Raw genomic sequence first — 16,208 nt, 5'->3', positions numbered from 1 at the left:
AGAGCTGCCTGGCTGCTCTTACACATAGGAGCCGGAGTGGAGACATGCCGGCTGCTTTCCGGGATCCACGCGCCGTGAAAGCTAGCAGGAAGCCCGCCAGCCCCGCTGCACAGTGCCGCCAACCGGACAGTCAACAGCCTGGTCAGCGGTGCTCACTGGAGCCACGAGGATCCCTTTCCGACCGGGTGTTCCAGTCGAAAACCGGACACCTGGTTCCCTACACGCTACAGTGCAGTCTCCCAAGGACTGAAATGCTTTAGTCTAACTAAAGCCATTACACGGAATATAGCGGTATCTGGGTGAAATAAATGTAATGGCCCGTGACATACAGGAGTCAGACTAGAGAAGCGAATGATCCCTTGTGTCCTTAAACTGCATGAAGCTATGAAAACAAACAGTCTCCTCGAGTCTGTATGCAAAGCCCAGGTAAAATAAGCTTTGTGCAGAGTATCTGAGAGGCCACAGTGGAAGTATAATTCTCACCGCTCAAGCACCCACCATCCAAGCGCCTCACAACAGGGAAGCGATCTCCGCGAAGTGGTCTATGGGAAGCCCTGATTTTACACAAGAGGCTGGCAGGGCTGGTCAAATCCATTTGGGGGCAGAGAAGGAGGGAACAAAGTACCTGTAGGGGAGTTCGCACGCTTTAGTCCAGCACCTGCTGTTCGTTCGCGTGTGTGGTTTTTTTTCCTCTCTCTCCTCTCAACCAGTGAGCAGCCAGTTTACACAGAGCACAGTACACTTACAGAGAAAAAAAAATGTATGATAAAATAATAAGCAGGCTACACGGATGCCAGGCTTACCAGCTGTTGCGCCATCTTCCACTTGGAGACCCTTGCAGGTTTTTCTGCCTACCAGCAAGATATTGCCTCCTTGGGACCTACTTAGTTCATGCTGACACTTTTCTTTTTCTTTGGGGGGGGGGGGGTGGTAATAGTTTGGAGGCCAGCCCTCCTGAAACAGATAAAACCCATCAATGCCCCTCTCCCCAGGAAAGGCTGATATCTGCATAACTGGCACTGGGTGACTTTTCATTAATAATTCTAGATGCCACAGGAAACCGACCCAGCAAGCCAGAAAACCACAAAGATACACACCACACTTACTGATGGAGAAAGGTCCATTAATATTTCCTGCGCCTATGGTGTCTGGCACATCCCAGGAGAATAAGTCTTTCGATGTTTCCACGCTTCCAAGATCTCACATCTGTCATAGGAGCCATTTGCTTCGCCATCTGATCATTGAGGCAGGGAAGGGGATATACATATATATCCATCATGGCCTAGCAGTCGGGTTATATTTGGCAAAGAGTTTGCTGTGCTGAGAGTTTAAGGTGAGGCTGCAAGCCGGCTGCTTGAAAGATGATTGTTGAATCAAAGCCCCATGCGTCGAAAAACCCTGGCCCTTTATTAGGACAAGAGCTGCTGATAATTAATAATATCTTCCATTCACGCAGGGCCTTCTGTCCCAAAGGATCATGCCAAGCAGTTAGGAGAATATTTACGCCCAGCCGCCTTAGATAACAGTAGCAGGGCAGCAGCTGCAGAAGCAATAGGTGTTTAAGAATAATGTTGGGTTAATCAGAGTTTCCTCCTAGCAGATGCCAGAAGGTTCTGCAAAGCCACGCGAGCGAATCTGAAAAACAGCTTTGATAGGCTGGCCATCACGTTCATCTGGATCGAAACAGGCTGCTTCCCAGTAGAACGCTGCTCCTTTGACCCAGAAAACAGCAAAAATTGGGTTTAGGCTTAAAACAAGACTCTCTTTTAATGTGGCCCAGCGAGTAACCACCGCAGCTGGGAATTAGGAAGTCTGCTTTCTCTTTCCAGCCCCTCCCACTGGCACATGGCATGATCCTGGGCAAGTCACTTCCCTGCTGTGTCTCAGTTTCCCCACTGGGGACCATAATGCTCACTTGTTTCTTGTACACGTTTTTAGGCCTGTGGATGAAAGTGCTACACATCATGACTATAGGCCCAAACCCTGCCCCCTGTGGGTGGATAAGGCCCCGAAGGCAACAGAATCAGTATGGTTCCATGGACCTGAAAGGATCACAGAGATCTCACTAGTATGCATGTGGGGCTGTGTTTTGTGGGAGTGGGAGGGCAGCGGACCAGGGGAGCGGCCAGTGGAAAGCCAGACTCAACACATGACAAGTCAGGCAGGCTTCACTGGCAACCCAAAAGCTTCAAAGTGCTGGAACATGCCCAGACATTATGGTGATGGGCGGGGGTCTTATAATTGTAGGCAATAAAATAATTGTCAATGAAACGGCCAGGGGAGACCACCTGGAAAGGCCCTGGCAATTTGCTGAGCATTCTGGTGGTCACTAGTGAAATTAAACTTTGAGTCACATTCTCTTTAAGCCAAAGAAACAGCATCTTTTGAACCTTTACTCCCTGGTCTCCGCGGGGCAGCCTTTGAACTGCAGGTCTACACAACAAAGCCACTGAGATTAAGTGGCCCAGCTCCCTGCACCTTGTTGTTATACATCCCACCCTCCTCTTTGGCTTATACACACTGTGCAAAAATAGAACTTAAAGGCCCACTTTACATCTATTTTAAGCTCGCTACATCTCTGTAGCACTGCTTAGCAATTGCATTCGTCAAAGCATTTACCAATTAAGCCTCTGAAGTACGTAGGTCTTATGCTCCACAGGGGGAGTGAAGCGACTTGTCTAAGGTCACAGGGCAAGTCAGGCCTAGAACTTAGAAGCGCCTACACTTGGGCTTAGGCCATCTGCCAGACTTCACTCTAAAACTGTGGCCCGTGGAGAAAGCTGAACCATGCTAACTGAACCAGTGTGAGAGCCATCAGTGCAGCCTGTCTCCACTGGCCATCCGGTTTTCATTGGCTGTTTTGCCCCACGTCCCCAGTTGTGCAGCAGTACAGCACAACAACCCTCTGGGTATCTAGCCCACAGTTCCCAGTATAGCTTCCTGAAGCGATGGCTTGTGGGAGACTGCAAATGGCCTTTCAGCCTCCATTGCAGATTGTCTACAGTTTAATCTCATTGAGCCAAAGCTTGGCCAACCAGAAGTTGCCGGACAAGTCATCATGTTCTGCCCAGGAGAGACAGTGCCATTTCTCAAATAAAGACAGGCTCCTTTTAAAGCAGTTTCATGCGGCTTTAGCACTGGTGGAAAATGCAAGATTACCAAGCCTGTAGATTGAGGCCCTGATTCTCTATTGCCATACAACTTGGGCCTGACTCTCCATAGCCCTGAACCTCACACCAGAGCAAAGCAACAACTGATGAGAAGAGAAGCACTAGACACCCATGTCACACTCATATTGCTCCGATGTCAGCGACTGCACAGAGGGGTGGAGCAACAGAGAACCCAGCTCTGAAAAAGGTGCAGCACGACACTCCGCCCCCTCCAGTCACTCCTCTGGCATACAGGGACCACCTCTACGGAACAAGAAAAAAGCTCAGTCTCCAATAGACCATCCAGCCCTCTGTCTCTCTACTGAGGCTGCCAGCAAGGTTGCCAACTGCACCAATAGTGATGGCCTTTAGGGGGGACACATGGCCACTGGAACGGTGCTGAAAACTGTAAAATTGCCTTCATACAGGCTACCCGTATGGCTATCAGATGGCAAAAAACCCACTAGGCCCGATTCTCCTTTGCTCTGCACCATGTGCAGTCATTCATACAATGCATGGCAGGTTTAAGGCGCTACCATTCTGTTCCCTTTGCATTGGCGGATGTGGCTGGACAAGACTAGGGCTATGGAGAATTAGACCCACCGAATCAACTCAGGGACTGTTTCCGAGGCCTCGTAGCCATCAGGTAACGCTGCGCACGTATGCGTAAAGATCCCTGAAATCCATCATATGACTCAAATGAAATATACTAAGCAACTTCTGCTGCTTATAAATACATGCACCGTTGCTTCCCTGTCTTCACAATCCGGTGAAACCCTTCCCTTCCATCAGCCCACAAGCAAGGTACATTCCAGATGGTTCCCCCAGCCTAAAAAACCGCACTGCACAGCCGATTAAATTCTGCTTGTTGTAATTAAGCCCGACACAATTAGCTGTCAAGCAGGGCACTCATCTGTTTTATGTTGCAATCTCTTCACCAGGCCAGGCTGCTAGACAAGATTGTCACTTTTCTAAAAGATTTTCATTACTTATCCTGGGCTCCGTGTCAGACTATGAAATATAAAAGTGTGCTCTGTAGCCAGCTCAGGGAAATTCTCATTTAATGTTCCACACAGAATTATGAAAGTAATGTACTCTGAAAATGAATGCATTTTGGAACATTTCGGAAGAAATGTAATTTGTCTGCTAAGTACTAACTGCACGTTCACAAATTTACTGATTTTTTTTTCAATATGCCTTTCAGAAAGTTGGGGAGATTTTCCTGACCTAAAATGGGAGGAAGAGAAACTGTTTGGTTCTTCTTTTGTTTCCCCTCATCAATACTGTGGCTGCAGAGCATTCTGTGAACAGCCAGCCACTGTCACATAAAAATCCCAGCCTGACAGAAAAGAAATATACAGCCTGAAATGGAAAGGACAGAAAATAACTGAGGTCAGCAAGAAAAGAGAAGCTTCTTTCTTTCTGTGCCTTTAAGAATACAGGCCGAGAAAGCCTTTGCCACTACTCACAGCTAAACAACCGGCATCTATAGACAGAGAGGCCATTACAATTTCCCTACTTTGGTAGGACAGTGAATTGTGCACATTACCAGTGTCAGAGACTAAGAGGGGTCAGACTTAAACAGTTGCTGAGCTTCTCACTCTCTGAAATTCAGATTTCTAGTTGGGGAAAAGAACAAAGGATTCAAGATCTAAAAAGCCTCTTCTCCTCCTCCCAAAATATATGAAAGGTTCTGGGGATCCTCTTTCTTCTAACCTAGTAGGGGGTGCATCTTTGTCTCCCTCTAATGCCTGGTCCATATAAGAGGATAAGAGCCTACTACTGCTGCTAGCAAAGGGACTGGCTGCTTCAGCTCAAGGACTAGATGCTTGTGTTTTCAGCACTGAAGGTCCCGGGCTTCAAATCTCTTTGATGGCTCAAGCAGGAGATTGTTTTACTTGCACAACCAGAGTGTTGGGTGAGAGGGTTGAAACTGCATTCAAAATGCTATCTGGTCTTTCAAATCAGAAGAGAAATGGCTGTGCATTCGTGGTAGGGTAGTAATTTGACCTGACTGGGCATTTAGCTGGGAGATGAGAACAAAGTGAAATACATACAGGCAAATTGGGCTAATGCCAAAGGTTTGGAAGGGAAAGGAACGAAGAAAACAAATGGAGAATTATGAGGAGAACTGGGGCCAGAAAAGTCACAGAGGCTCTGAGTGGACAGGGAGGGCTCATGCTTTATACTTAAGGGGTGATTTTGACAGTTTAACTGGAACATTGGGGGGTTCAGGTGTGGACCCAGTCTTCACAGTCTGGGTCTATCCCAATATTGGGCTGAACCTCAAGTCTCCCTTCACTTCTACCCACAAACACAAAGGTGCTTAGTTCACCTTTGGATCCAAATGTAGTCTCTGCTAACCCACCTGCCACTCCCACTGATGTCAAATGGAGTCAGGATGCTCAGCACCCTAGACAATTAGGCTTTTAGTGTTTGCCCTCAACGTGAACTCATGTAATGCAGAAAAAAAAATTGGCTCCCATCATCACCTGTTTCTATTGGCACTAAACAGGATGTGATCTACAATGCCAAGGTGTTTGAGGGTTGTGTGTGTCCCCCTCCGTGCCCAAGCCTCAAAGGTTGTGGGCCTGTTACAGCTCCCCTGAGGAGCACCTGTTCCTTTAGCTCAAGCTGTAGAGATTTGTGCTTTCAGCTTTGGAGACCCTCACTTCGTTCCCCAGCGTCAGCCAAGCCAGAGAGGCTGTCACAATCGCTCTCCACGCTCCGGCATGAAGCCTGGATCACGGTGTTGTTTGAGGCCTGAGGCTGCAGCTTGAGGGGCCTAAGATGCTCAGGTGCCTATCAGGAGGGCTTCGGAGAGATCCCAGGGTGACTGAAACTAGACCACCTTGCGGATACACAAACCATCTATTAGCAGGGAAAGCAGCTTGTGTGTTACTTGCCCCTGCAGTGCCCAGCACAATGGGGCCCTGCCCTATGACCAGAGTTCCTAGGTACCACCATTGTAATTCTAATAACCAGCTCAGCACGGCTCCCATAGTTGGGAATCTGCAAAGGTTAGTAAAGCAGGGCTGCCCGGGCTGTGAATAGAGTGCTCTCTCATTAGCATTCAGCAGCGCTGCCCTAGCATGAAGGAAAGAAGGGGGGGGGGGAACTCCACAGAAGCATGAGACAGAGAGGAAATAAAAGCAGAGCAGGTGAGCCGGAAAATATGTTGTTTCTTAATTGAGCTGAGGGAAGAAGAAGGAGTGGTGGTGATCACAAGCCTGCAGATCTTTGTTTATGAGAGCAGCCTTCCGACAATCTGTCTCTATCGGACAGAAGCAGTCGAGCTGCCCCCGGTACAGATTCACACAGGGAGGGACTGAAGTGGAGCAGCTGTACGCAAAGCATATGTGCAATGTCAGTGCTGCCATCCACCCCTGCAAACAGCGCACGGGCTTGATGAGAGAGGGACTGAGAACTTTCCCTACACAGAAGATCGCCTTTTCTCACCTCGGGATGGAATCACCAAGAGCAGGATGGGTCCTGTGGTTAATGCACTGCAGTGGGACTCAAGAGATTTGGAGTCATTTGCAGCTGTGCTACAGACTCCCTCCATAACTGTGGGAAAGTTGTTTAAATCGCTCTGTACCTCAGTTTCCCCAGCTGTAAAATGGGGATAACACTTCACTACCTTTCAGGGGTGCTGTGAAGCTGCATCCATAAACACTTGGGAGTTGCTCATATACTGCAGTGCTGGAAGCCATGTGGTCCTAGATAAACTGTCCTAGATATGCCCAGATCTGCTACTGGCTATTTCCATGCACAACATGAGCGGGAAGTACCAGCAAGAGGTTCAGGAAAGGAACTGAGCTTTGAGGGTGTTTCGCCAGACTGACCCCCAAACTCTAAAGGTTCTCCCCTCCCTGCTCTCACCTCCCCCTGAGCAACGTGCCCAGGATGCGAAGTGAGCGTTGGGACAAGATGTATGCACACAGCGGACACAGGAAACCAAGAGGGTGTTTGCTAACTAGCAGCTGTCTGGCAGGGAATCTTTCCCTGACACACACTCAGAAATTCACAGCTGAAACTTACCCCTGTGCAGAGGGCTATGACTTAAATGCCACTATGGCTTAAATGGGGCATAAGTCAGAGGTATTGTAGAGACCCTGTGTGCAGGGATGAATTTCACCCAAAATGGAGCACCTCTTGATTGTCATAACCTTCATGCATAATAAGAGACCCAATCCTTGATCCCTATCCCATACTGCCCTTCTCCCTGCATGGCTCAGCATCCCATTAGATCCCCCATCCATCTCCAGACCTGGGCGGCAGATCATCTGGAACGAGACCGACTGCGGGACGAATCCTCTGCTTTGCCTCTTGCAAGCGAGCTCTTGGGTTTGGACTGCAAACAACTCAATCAGTGGAGGAACGGGCGAAGGGAAGACAGGGAGTCCTCTGGGCAGCTCATTGTTTGTCTGAGATTGGCACCCGGAGCCAAGTTGGCACAGCCGTCAGGCTGGTGGATGGTGCTTGAGGGAAGATGTGCCCGCGGGAGCCCTCGCTTTGCTGCGGCTTGCTCTTTTATTGCAAATAGCTTTGGACATTTCTGGTTTGAGAACACTGACAAAAGTGCTCCATGCCTCAAATGGCCATGTGGGCTCCACCCAGCACAGAGTTCAGGGGGTTGCTCAAACAGGCTATAGAAACGCCGGCCTAGCTTTTTAGGCAGTTTAACCTTTTCCTCCCTTCTTTTGAGGACTCCATTAAACATTTGCTTGACGCATGTAGAGGCTCTGATTTCTGCCAAGCTGCCTCTGGGAGGTGGTTTCTGTTTTACCTTTTAGTGAATTTTTTAGTGCTGGGGAGAAGAATCAGGGCGAGACTCCACAATGCTGAAGGACTGTATCCCCAGAATAAATAGAGCAAACTTGCCCACGAAGCCCCTCCCCAGCCAACCCTGACCTCAGAGGTGACTGCCTATTGATGGCCTATTGAGGTCACAATTCAGCACAGCACTTATGCAGGTGTCCAAAATTAAGCATGTGCTTAAGTCCTGTGGACTTCAATGGAACTTTAAGCACATGCTTAAGAGGACTTAATGCTCTTCTGGAAGGTGCTCAGATACTACTGGGATGAGGGTGGTATAAGAACCTGCATAGGACTGCCCTTGCTTTACTGGATTGGGGCCTTGATTCTTAGCATCTCTGCTGAATATTGCATTTAGTGCCTGTAGATTTTTTCAGAGGTAGTCACCTGTCCACTAGGAACTGGATGGAGATGCCCTAAATTAATTTCACGGAGCCCTCAGAAGAGCCATCAGATGGCAATGACTTTTGATTACCAATACTGATGGCTCGGTGGATTGCAACTGATGCTCCGGAAGCAATAAGAGTGACGTTCCACTGGCCTCAGCTGCCAGGCCTTGTCTTTGCAGTTAAAGCTACTCTGGAAAAAAGTCTATGAAAGTGAGCTGCGGAGGGGAAATGTTGGGCTAAACTTTTCTGCAGAAAATTTCAATTTTGTTGAAAAGTTTTCAGCTGCAAATAAAAAGTTTTGGTTTAAAAAAAAAAAAAAAAGAGAAAGTTAGAACTTTCCCTAGAGAGCAGACAGCTTCCCCTGAAAATGTTTGTCGAGCCAAAAACCTGATTTTCCATCAAAAAGCAGTTTTGACAGAAAATGTTCAACCTGTCCTACCTGAGATGCCTTTTGGAGACTAGGAGTGTAGCTATTATTGGTCCTATCACACACAGCATACACCGCAGGCCCAGACCTCTCCAGCAGCTCTCTTGGGAGCGTATTTGTTATTCAGGAGAGGAACCGGAGGAGAAGGAAGAAAGAATCAGCTGTCTTTGGTGGCAGCAAGTATGATTGCTCTTCTCAGGCAGGTACTCCCTACCCCTACTCTGACACTCTGCAGGAGATGTCCCTTGCGATGGAGCAGGCACATTGACATGAGCCACAGCCATGATCCTGCTAGCCTGCTTGTCTAACTCTGAACCAGCATAGCCTTCACAGCTTGGGAGAGCAGGAGCCCTTGGAAGTTAGTCAGTCCAGACCTAGTCTATTGTGGTTTCTTTGCTTTCGTTTCGTTTGAGCTGCAGAGTGAGTCTGTCACCCACCGCTCTGGATGCGAGCAGCCTGAGGGAGATGGAACGTGCCCTTCACACACCCACAGAAAGAGTACATCCAAGTCGCATTGCTAGATAATTGCTGCCAAGACAGGTTAGTTGCTCCGGAGGAACAAAGGAGCATAGACATTGCCGTACGTAGGGCTTGTGGAAGTGGACAGTTAGTGACTGGCATGCTAGTAGTGCTGTAGATTTACATCCCAGCCTGCCATGCACTAACTAGCCCTGTGGACATCCCAGCTTGCCATGCACTAACTACTGCGCACTAAAAAGGTCCCTAGTGCATCCCAACCTACTCCTGTAGGTCAATGCACACTAGGGGATTTTTAGTGCGCACAGCAGGGTCCACACGGCCAGCTAAGCGCACAGCACGCTTGTGCGCCTGAGATTTACACTCCAGCTTGCTGTGCAATAACTCTCCTTCTAGACAAGCCCTTAGATCGTAAGCTCTTTGGGGGCAGAGATCATGTTTTCTTATATGCATGCACAGCACCTAGAACAATGGGGCTCTGGTCCAGGACTGGGGCCCCTGGGTGCTACCCCAATGCAAGTCATCAAGTAGATTCCTAGATTACATGTCCCCTGTGCTTAGGGTGACCAGACCGCAAATGTGAAAAATCAGGATGGGGGTGGGGGGGTAATAGGAGCCTATATAAGAAAGACCCAAAAATCAGGACCGTCCTTATAAAATCGGGACATCTGGTCACCCTACCTGTGCTCCATTCCCCAGCTGAATGCCTCCCTGGCGGTTCAGGCCCCGGCCCTTGATCAGCACTCACTGTCAGAGCTAGCTCCACCCTAGCAGCTTCCCAGATGAAGTGCAGAATTCATTCCCTCTCTCCCTGCAGCCCCCTTCTACTCTGGGTAGCCTCTCTTTCTAGTAGCCACCCCGCTTCTCCCTCAGCAGGGACTCAGCAGGTGGTGTCCCTTTAAATACGTTGAGAGCCCTCTAAATGCCCTGCCCTGTCTTCTATTACAGAAGCGACCAGCTCCTAACAGAGAAGTTCTGTGCATAAGTAACTAGGCCTTGTAGATTGTTAGTAAACAGGGTCATTTGGAACCCAGCTGTGTCCATTTGGTGTCTTCATAGTCTCACTGTTATGTAGGGATCAAAGAATTTCTTAGCACGGCAGATTGCTACAGCACAAGGATGCAGCAGCCAGAGGACTGTACTGTTCTGACCTTCACAAACTAATGTTCTTTAGGCCTAAACTAGAGGTTTCCAGTTTTGTTTTGTTTTTGCTCACCCCCACCTTCTCTGTGGGAGTCACATGACAACCCAGGGCCCCCAACTCCCACCTGTCCAGGGCAGAAAGTGGCTGACCCAGGGGAGCTGGCAGTTTACACTGGGGGCAGTGGCAGGACCTGGATCACTCCATCTCTGGAGAAGCCCAGGGCAGCATGATGTGGACCAGAGCTCCTCACCATCCCTTCCCTCTGCCCAGAGCCTCTCACACCTGTGGGCTCCAAAGGGTCTAAAATACGAGGGGCTGCAGCAGCTGGCTGGGTGTCTGAACCAGGGCAGCAGTAGGGAGAATAATCAGGGAGTTCCCAGCAGCCAGGGTGGAGACAAGGGGGAGAGCAGCAAGCTGGGGCAGGACAGGGCAGGGCTGTTTTCTCCCCCACCCCAACTGACTGCTCAGAACTCCCTGCCTGCTCTCCTGCTCTGACCCAGACTCATGGCTCCATCACATGCCTCCTGATAACTTTGCTGTGACCCACACACACGCCCCCCAGTTTGAAAACCAGTGGCTTACACGGTCAGTGACCAGTGATTTTGGATGCCTCAACTGGAATCATCTGATTTTAGAGAATGCTGAGTACTCGATCTCCGAGACCCAGTCCCTGCAACTGGCATCTCAAGCAAAGTACCCACTCAGCACTTTTCAAACTTTGTGGTGAAATCCTGGCCCAACTGATGTCAGCGGGCGGGTTGCCAGGGGACCTTTACTTCCTGATTCCCCATCTCCCTGACACTGGTGTGAATCGTGGAGCAAAGCCATTGGTGTTACAAGGTGAACTTTTTTGTGAGATATTTTTGGTGAATCACACAGATTTGGCAACAGCGCAACATTTCCCTATTTTACCAGATTTTTTTCCTGTTGAGAAAAAAAAAAGTATTCTGAAAAAATTGAAAGTTTGTTTTATTTTCTAGTCAAAGTGATTTGAATTTTTTCGGTTCAAAACAACTTTGTTCTGGAATCTCCTTCAAATTGATTTTTTAAAATGAAAACGCATCCAAAAAACCCTCTAAATCTAATTTTTTTTAACTTTTAATTTCCAAAAATTTCAACAAAAAAAATGTCAACCTGAAATCCTTTTTTTTTTTTAAATTGCGTGTGAACCAAAAAAATCCGTTATTCATACTGCTCTCATAGTTACACCAGTTTTACATCCGAATATTTGCAATTATTTCAGCTGATCCATGTTCTCTGGGCCATATAAGGTGCACTCAGAAGCACTGTTCATTTAAGTATGCAAACTTTGTCTGACAATTTCAATTTTTTTTAAATCACAATATAAGGGAGGTGGAAATATTTACCATAAAAGATCTGTTTTATACCTCTCTTTGCAGGGTGGGGTGGGAGGGGAGACAACTCTTGAATGTTTTATTTATGGGAATGCTGCAAATTACCATAATAAATTCCTTTACTAAGCTGTTTCAGCTACTAAAACAATGTTCTTTGTGGGTGAATAACTTTTAATTTGAATGTTCTAGTATTCAGCAGAGTGAGGTAATGGATTAGCAATTGCCTGAATTGTAAATGTCATCTTGGTATAATTAGGGTGATTATTGTTAACCAGTGGAGTTTAGTATTTATCTGTCACTGGGTGAGAGTATATAACAAAGCCCCAATTAGTTATAAATGGTGGTGGGTGGTGGGAATAGAACACAGCCGCTGAATTGCTATTTTTGTTTTGAATTCGTTTGACTGTGTATTTTATTTGAACCGTTCCTCGCTAGTGTGATCTCTTCCCAACAAAAGGGTGCATGAATCAGGTGAAAACATCAGATGCCGTGTGTGCAAGGCTGCGAATTACAATGTCGGGAAGGTGGGCGTGAGCTGATGTAGTGGCGGATTCCCACTCGCAAGGAGAAAAGCGGAGATTTCTCAGTCTGACAGAGGCTTGTTTCCGATTATAGTGGTTCTCTCTTCCATTTCCTTTAAAGTCTCAATGGGAGGATGAGAAAGAGCCTTATCAATCTTCTCTGCTATGCTATCAAGATGACTCACCATCCCCTCTACTCTACTAATGACACCAGCCTGTGTCACCCCTCTGCCCAATTATCCAATAAGGACCTTCATGCTTTCTCCCTTATGGTGGAATTTACTGGCCAAGGAGATGGAAACAAGGGTAAGAGAGTAAGGGCATTTTAAGTTATACTCTCCTGCTGACTATTCTTCTTGGTACACTCCCCTGGGAATGTAAATTACACCACCTTAGGTCTCGCCTACACTGAGAATTTTCAGTGCTTCTCCCAGTGCTGATGTAGCACATAGTGGCAAAAATGCATCACAAAACCACTGATAGACCTGAGATACGTCAATGATATTTTCATCATGGACAGATGGACTAAACTTCACCACCACTTCAACCAGCACCACCCATCCATTAAATTCTCTCTAGAACACTCCCATCCCACCATCAGCTTCCTGGACACTACAATCATCTCCAATAGTGGAGCTCTATAGACATCCACATACAAGAAACCCATGGATCACCACACCTACCTTCACAGATCCAGTAGCCACTCCAAACATACCAAGAAATCTGTTATCTATAGCAAGGCACTCAGATACCACAGAATATGCTCCAAGGAGAAAGTCCAGGATATACACTTAAAACCACCTTCACCAAATAAGGACACTCCAGAGAAGTAGATGGCATCATGAAATGGGACACCCAAATATCCCGAGAACCTGCTTCAATACAGAAAAAAACCCACTCTGACCACACATATCCCTGACTGTCATCTGCCACCCCACACTGAAATACATATGGGGTTTCATAAAACTGTACTCAATGATCAGAGGGGTAGCCGTGTTAGTCTGGTTCTGTAGAAGCAGCAAAGAATCCTGTGGCACCTTATAGACTAACAGAACTTCCACTGCCTTTCAGAATTTAGCCCTAAAGGATCTGATCAGAGGAGCACAAGAATTTCCAGACTGAATCAGATCAATGGTCCTTCTAGGCCACCATCCTGCCTCCAACAGTGGCCAACACTAGATGCTTAAGAAGGACAATTATGGGACAGCCTGTCCATAGGGGAGGTTTCTTCCTAACTCCAGGCAGTTATTGGTTGGCTTATGCCCTACAGCAGGAGGGTTAATCTCTCTTATAAATTCTCATCTACCTAATGTATGCGAGTAATAAGAAAGCCCAGAGTTACATTTCTAAATCTCTTAATCCTGATAAACTCTTGGCTTGAGTATCAGTGGGAGTTTTGCCAGAGCAAAGACTGAGATCAGACTCTCAGATGTTACCAAAAGATTTAAAAAAAAAAAAAGAACAGAAGAAGTAGTAGACAGAAAATTGTCCACGTCATTCCAGTGGCAAAAGCAGTCAGAGTAACATTGTAAGTTCAAGGTGAATATTTCTTCTTGGGGCTTTTAAGGATGTTCATACCTGAAAACTGCTTTTTCCGATTATCTAAATGACGGATGAATCAAGCGTCCAGGGAAACGTTTCCACATCCAGACACAAATGACAGCGGCAGCGCTAAGCAAGGCCGTCCAGGTGTGAGAAATGACAGGGAAAAAAACATCAGAGCTGATAGGAAAATAAAAGACTCAGTTAAGAGGAGTCTCTCTGGGCTGACCCAGATCTCACACAGGAGGGATTAAAGAGGTTCCAGCGGCAGAGTGGCCCACACATTTTATTAGGCTTAATTTAAAGAGTTTATAAAGGCTTAGTACCTTTTTAATAAATGTTAACAACATGGTTAATCTGAAGACCAACTAGTTGCTGTATTATATAGGAATTGGATAGTATCCCTTCAAATAGTTTGGGAGCACTCTACTGGGACTCACTGCCTTCTATTGCAGAAGCCACCAGAAGGGAACAGAGCAGCTATGTATATATGTAGTCTATAGCAAGCTTGGAATAGCTATTAAGTGTTTAAAATCCCTTTATAACAGGGGTGGCCAAATTTACAGATCCTCCAAGATCTTATGATAATCTTCAGAAGTTCAAGAACCGGGTGCCCCTGCTGGGGCTCGGGACTCCAGCCCCACGGGGTACCCAAACCCCACCACCCTGCCGCGGGGCAGAAACCCTGAGCGCCTGTTCCCAGTCTGGTAGGCAGAGAATAGGGGGAATATTGCGGGGGCTCACAAGCCACACTTTAACTGTAAAAGAGCATGTGGCTCATGAGCCATGGTTTACCCACCCCTGCTTTATAAGATACTTATAAACATACCCTCCACGGGCCTGATGCACTTCAGATGTACCCTCCACCCAAAGTCTGTGTTTGCCCTGGGCAAGAGGCTCATTAGAGTGGACTACCAGGTCTGGTATAGTTAAGATTAAGAGCTGCTTTCTGTTTGAATACCAGAATGGGTTTGTTTTTCAGAGTCAGCCTCAGTCCAGACCGTGGCTGTGAACTGGTGGATTCTCACCAGCCCCAGGGAGTTCAGCAGATGATCACTGAAGCCCCATATCTCAGAGCTCCAAGCATCACTACACCATTGCCTGCTGGGCCAGGCTGACCTGATCATCCCAGCAAAGCAGGGGAAGGAAACCAGGGAGAATGTAGCAGTTCTCAAAAGGGGTGTATCTGGTTTCAATTAATTGGCATCTACACCCAAAGCCTTTCATCCCCAAAATTTCCTAGAAAGGCAGCACCAGCCTGTGCCCAACTCTCCCCAAACTCAGTACCTTTATTTTTCCTCCAAAGTGTTCCCCTCGCTTTCTGGAGCTGTTTTCTCCTTCACCTTGCCCTGGAAAGGGCTAGCTCTGGCTTATATAAACCCCAGGCCCCTCCCACTCCCAGCAGCTTCTGAGAGGATTGGTTAATTTGAGTCAGCTGCTTGGGGATTTCCCCCACCCATGAGACCAGTCACACAGTCAGGGTGGTTTTAAGCCATAGCCTGAGTTGTGGGAAGTATCTTGGCACAGTGCCTGGTTCCTAATGGGGTGACCCGAGGCACACCCACAATGCAAATCAAAAAGATGCTTCATCTCTTTGAGCCTCAGTTTGCCATCTGTAAAATAGGGATAATAAGTCTCTCTTTTTACCATCCTTTTGTTTGTCTTGTCTATTTCAACTGTAAGCTCTTCAGGGCAAGGACTATTATATATGTACTGCACTAATGTATATGTACAGCACCTTGCACAAAGAGACCCCAATGCTGGTTGAGGCCTATAGGAAACCAATGGAAATATTATCAACATTTACTGATAGGCAAAAATGTTGCTTGAGAACTTATTAGAGGTTGATTTAAGGCTATTTACTCTGTATATTTTGTCATGTGACGCTAACAGTTTGTGTTTTAATGGTGGTCAGGGGCGGCTCTAGCTTTTTTGCCACCCCAAGCACAGCAGTCAGGCAGCCTTCGGCGGCGTTCCTGTGGGAGGTCCACCGGTCCCGCAGCTTCAGCGTACCCGCCGCCGAATCCGCCGGACTGGCGGACCTCCTGCAGGCAAGCCACCAAAGGCTGCCTGACTGCCACCCTTGCAGGGACCGGCAGGGCGCCCCCCCAGCTTGCCGCCCCAGGCACGCCCTAGGAGCGCTGGTGCCTGGAGCCACCGCTGACGGTTGTAAGGCTTTAACTTTTTGAATCACAAGTCTACCGTCATTAAATAATTTTTGTCTGACACCCGCCTCCACTGTCTGATGCCGTCTATAATTTCCCACAACTGGGAAACTCACAACTGTGATCACTGACACGATTTTAAACTTAATTGTGAACACTTTAAATTGACAAAAATAAAAAAAGCTTAAAAATAAACTTCAACATTACCCATCAAAATTATA

At 47.4% G+C, this 16,208-nt stretch overlaps 1 long non-coding RNA gene across 2 annotated transcripts in view; it reads right to left on the bottom strand.

Moving 5' to 3' along the window:
• Nucleotides 1-922: 922 nt before the first annotated feature.
• LOC123355935 overlaps nucleotides 923-16,208 on the bottom strand; it is a 31,268-nt gene continuing 15,982 nt past the window's right edge. Inside the window, exons 4-5 of one of the 2 annotated variants that reach the window (XR_006575240.1) lie at nucleotides 13,859-14,002; nucleotides 923-1,712 (exon numbers count right to left, since the gene is read on the bottom strand). This is a non-coding gene — a long non-coding RNA (uncharacterized LOC123355935). The remainder of the gene's footprint in view (nucleotides 1,713-13,858; nucleotides 14,003-16,208) is intronic. The other variant, XR_006575241.1, reaches the window with a different exon arrangement.

The sequence above is a fragment of the Mauremys mutica genome, chromosome 24 (assembly GCF_020497125.1).
Source record: "Mauremys mutica isolate MM-2020 ecotype Southern chromosome 24, ASM2049712v1, whole genome shotgun sequence".
NCBI classification, from domain to species: Eukaryota; Metazoa; Chordata; order Testudines; family Geoemydidae; genus Mauremys; species Mauremys mutica.
The sequence above is the reverse complement of the archived record's forward strand: the minus strand, read 5'-3'. Positions and strand labels throughout refer to the sequence as shown.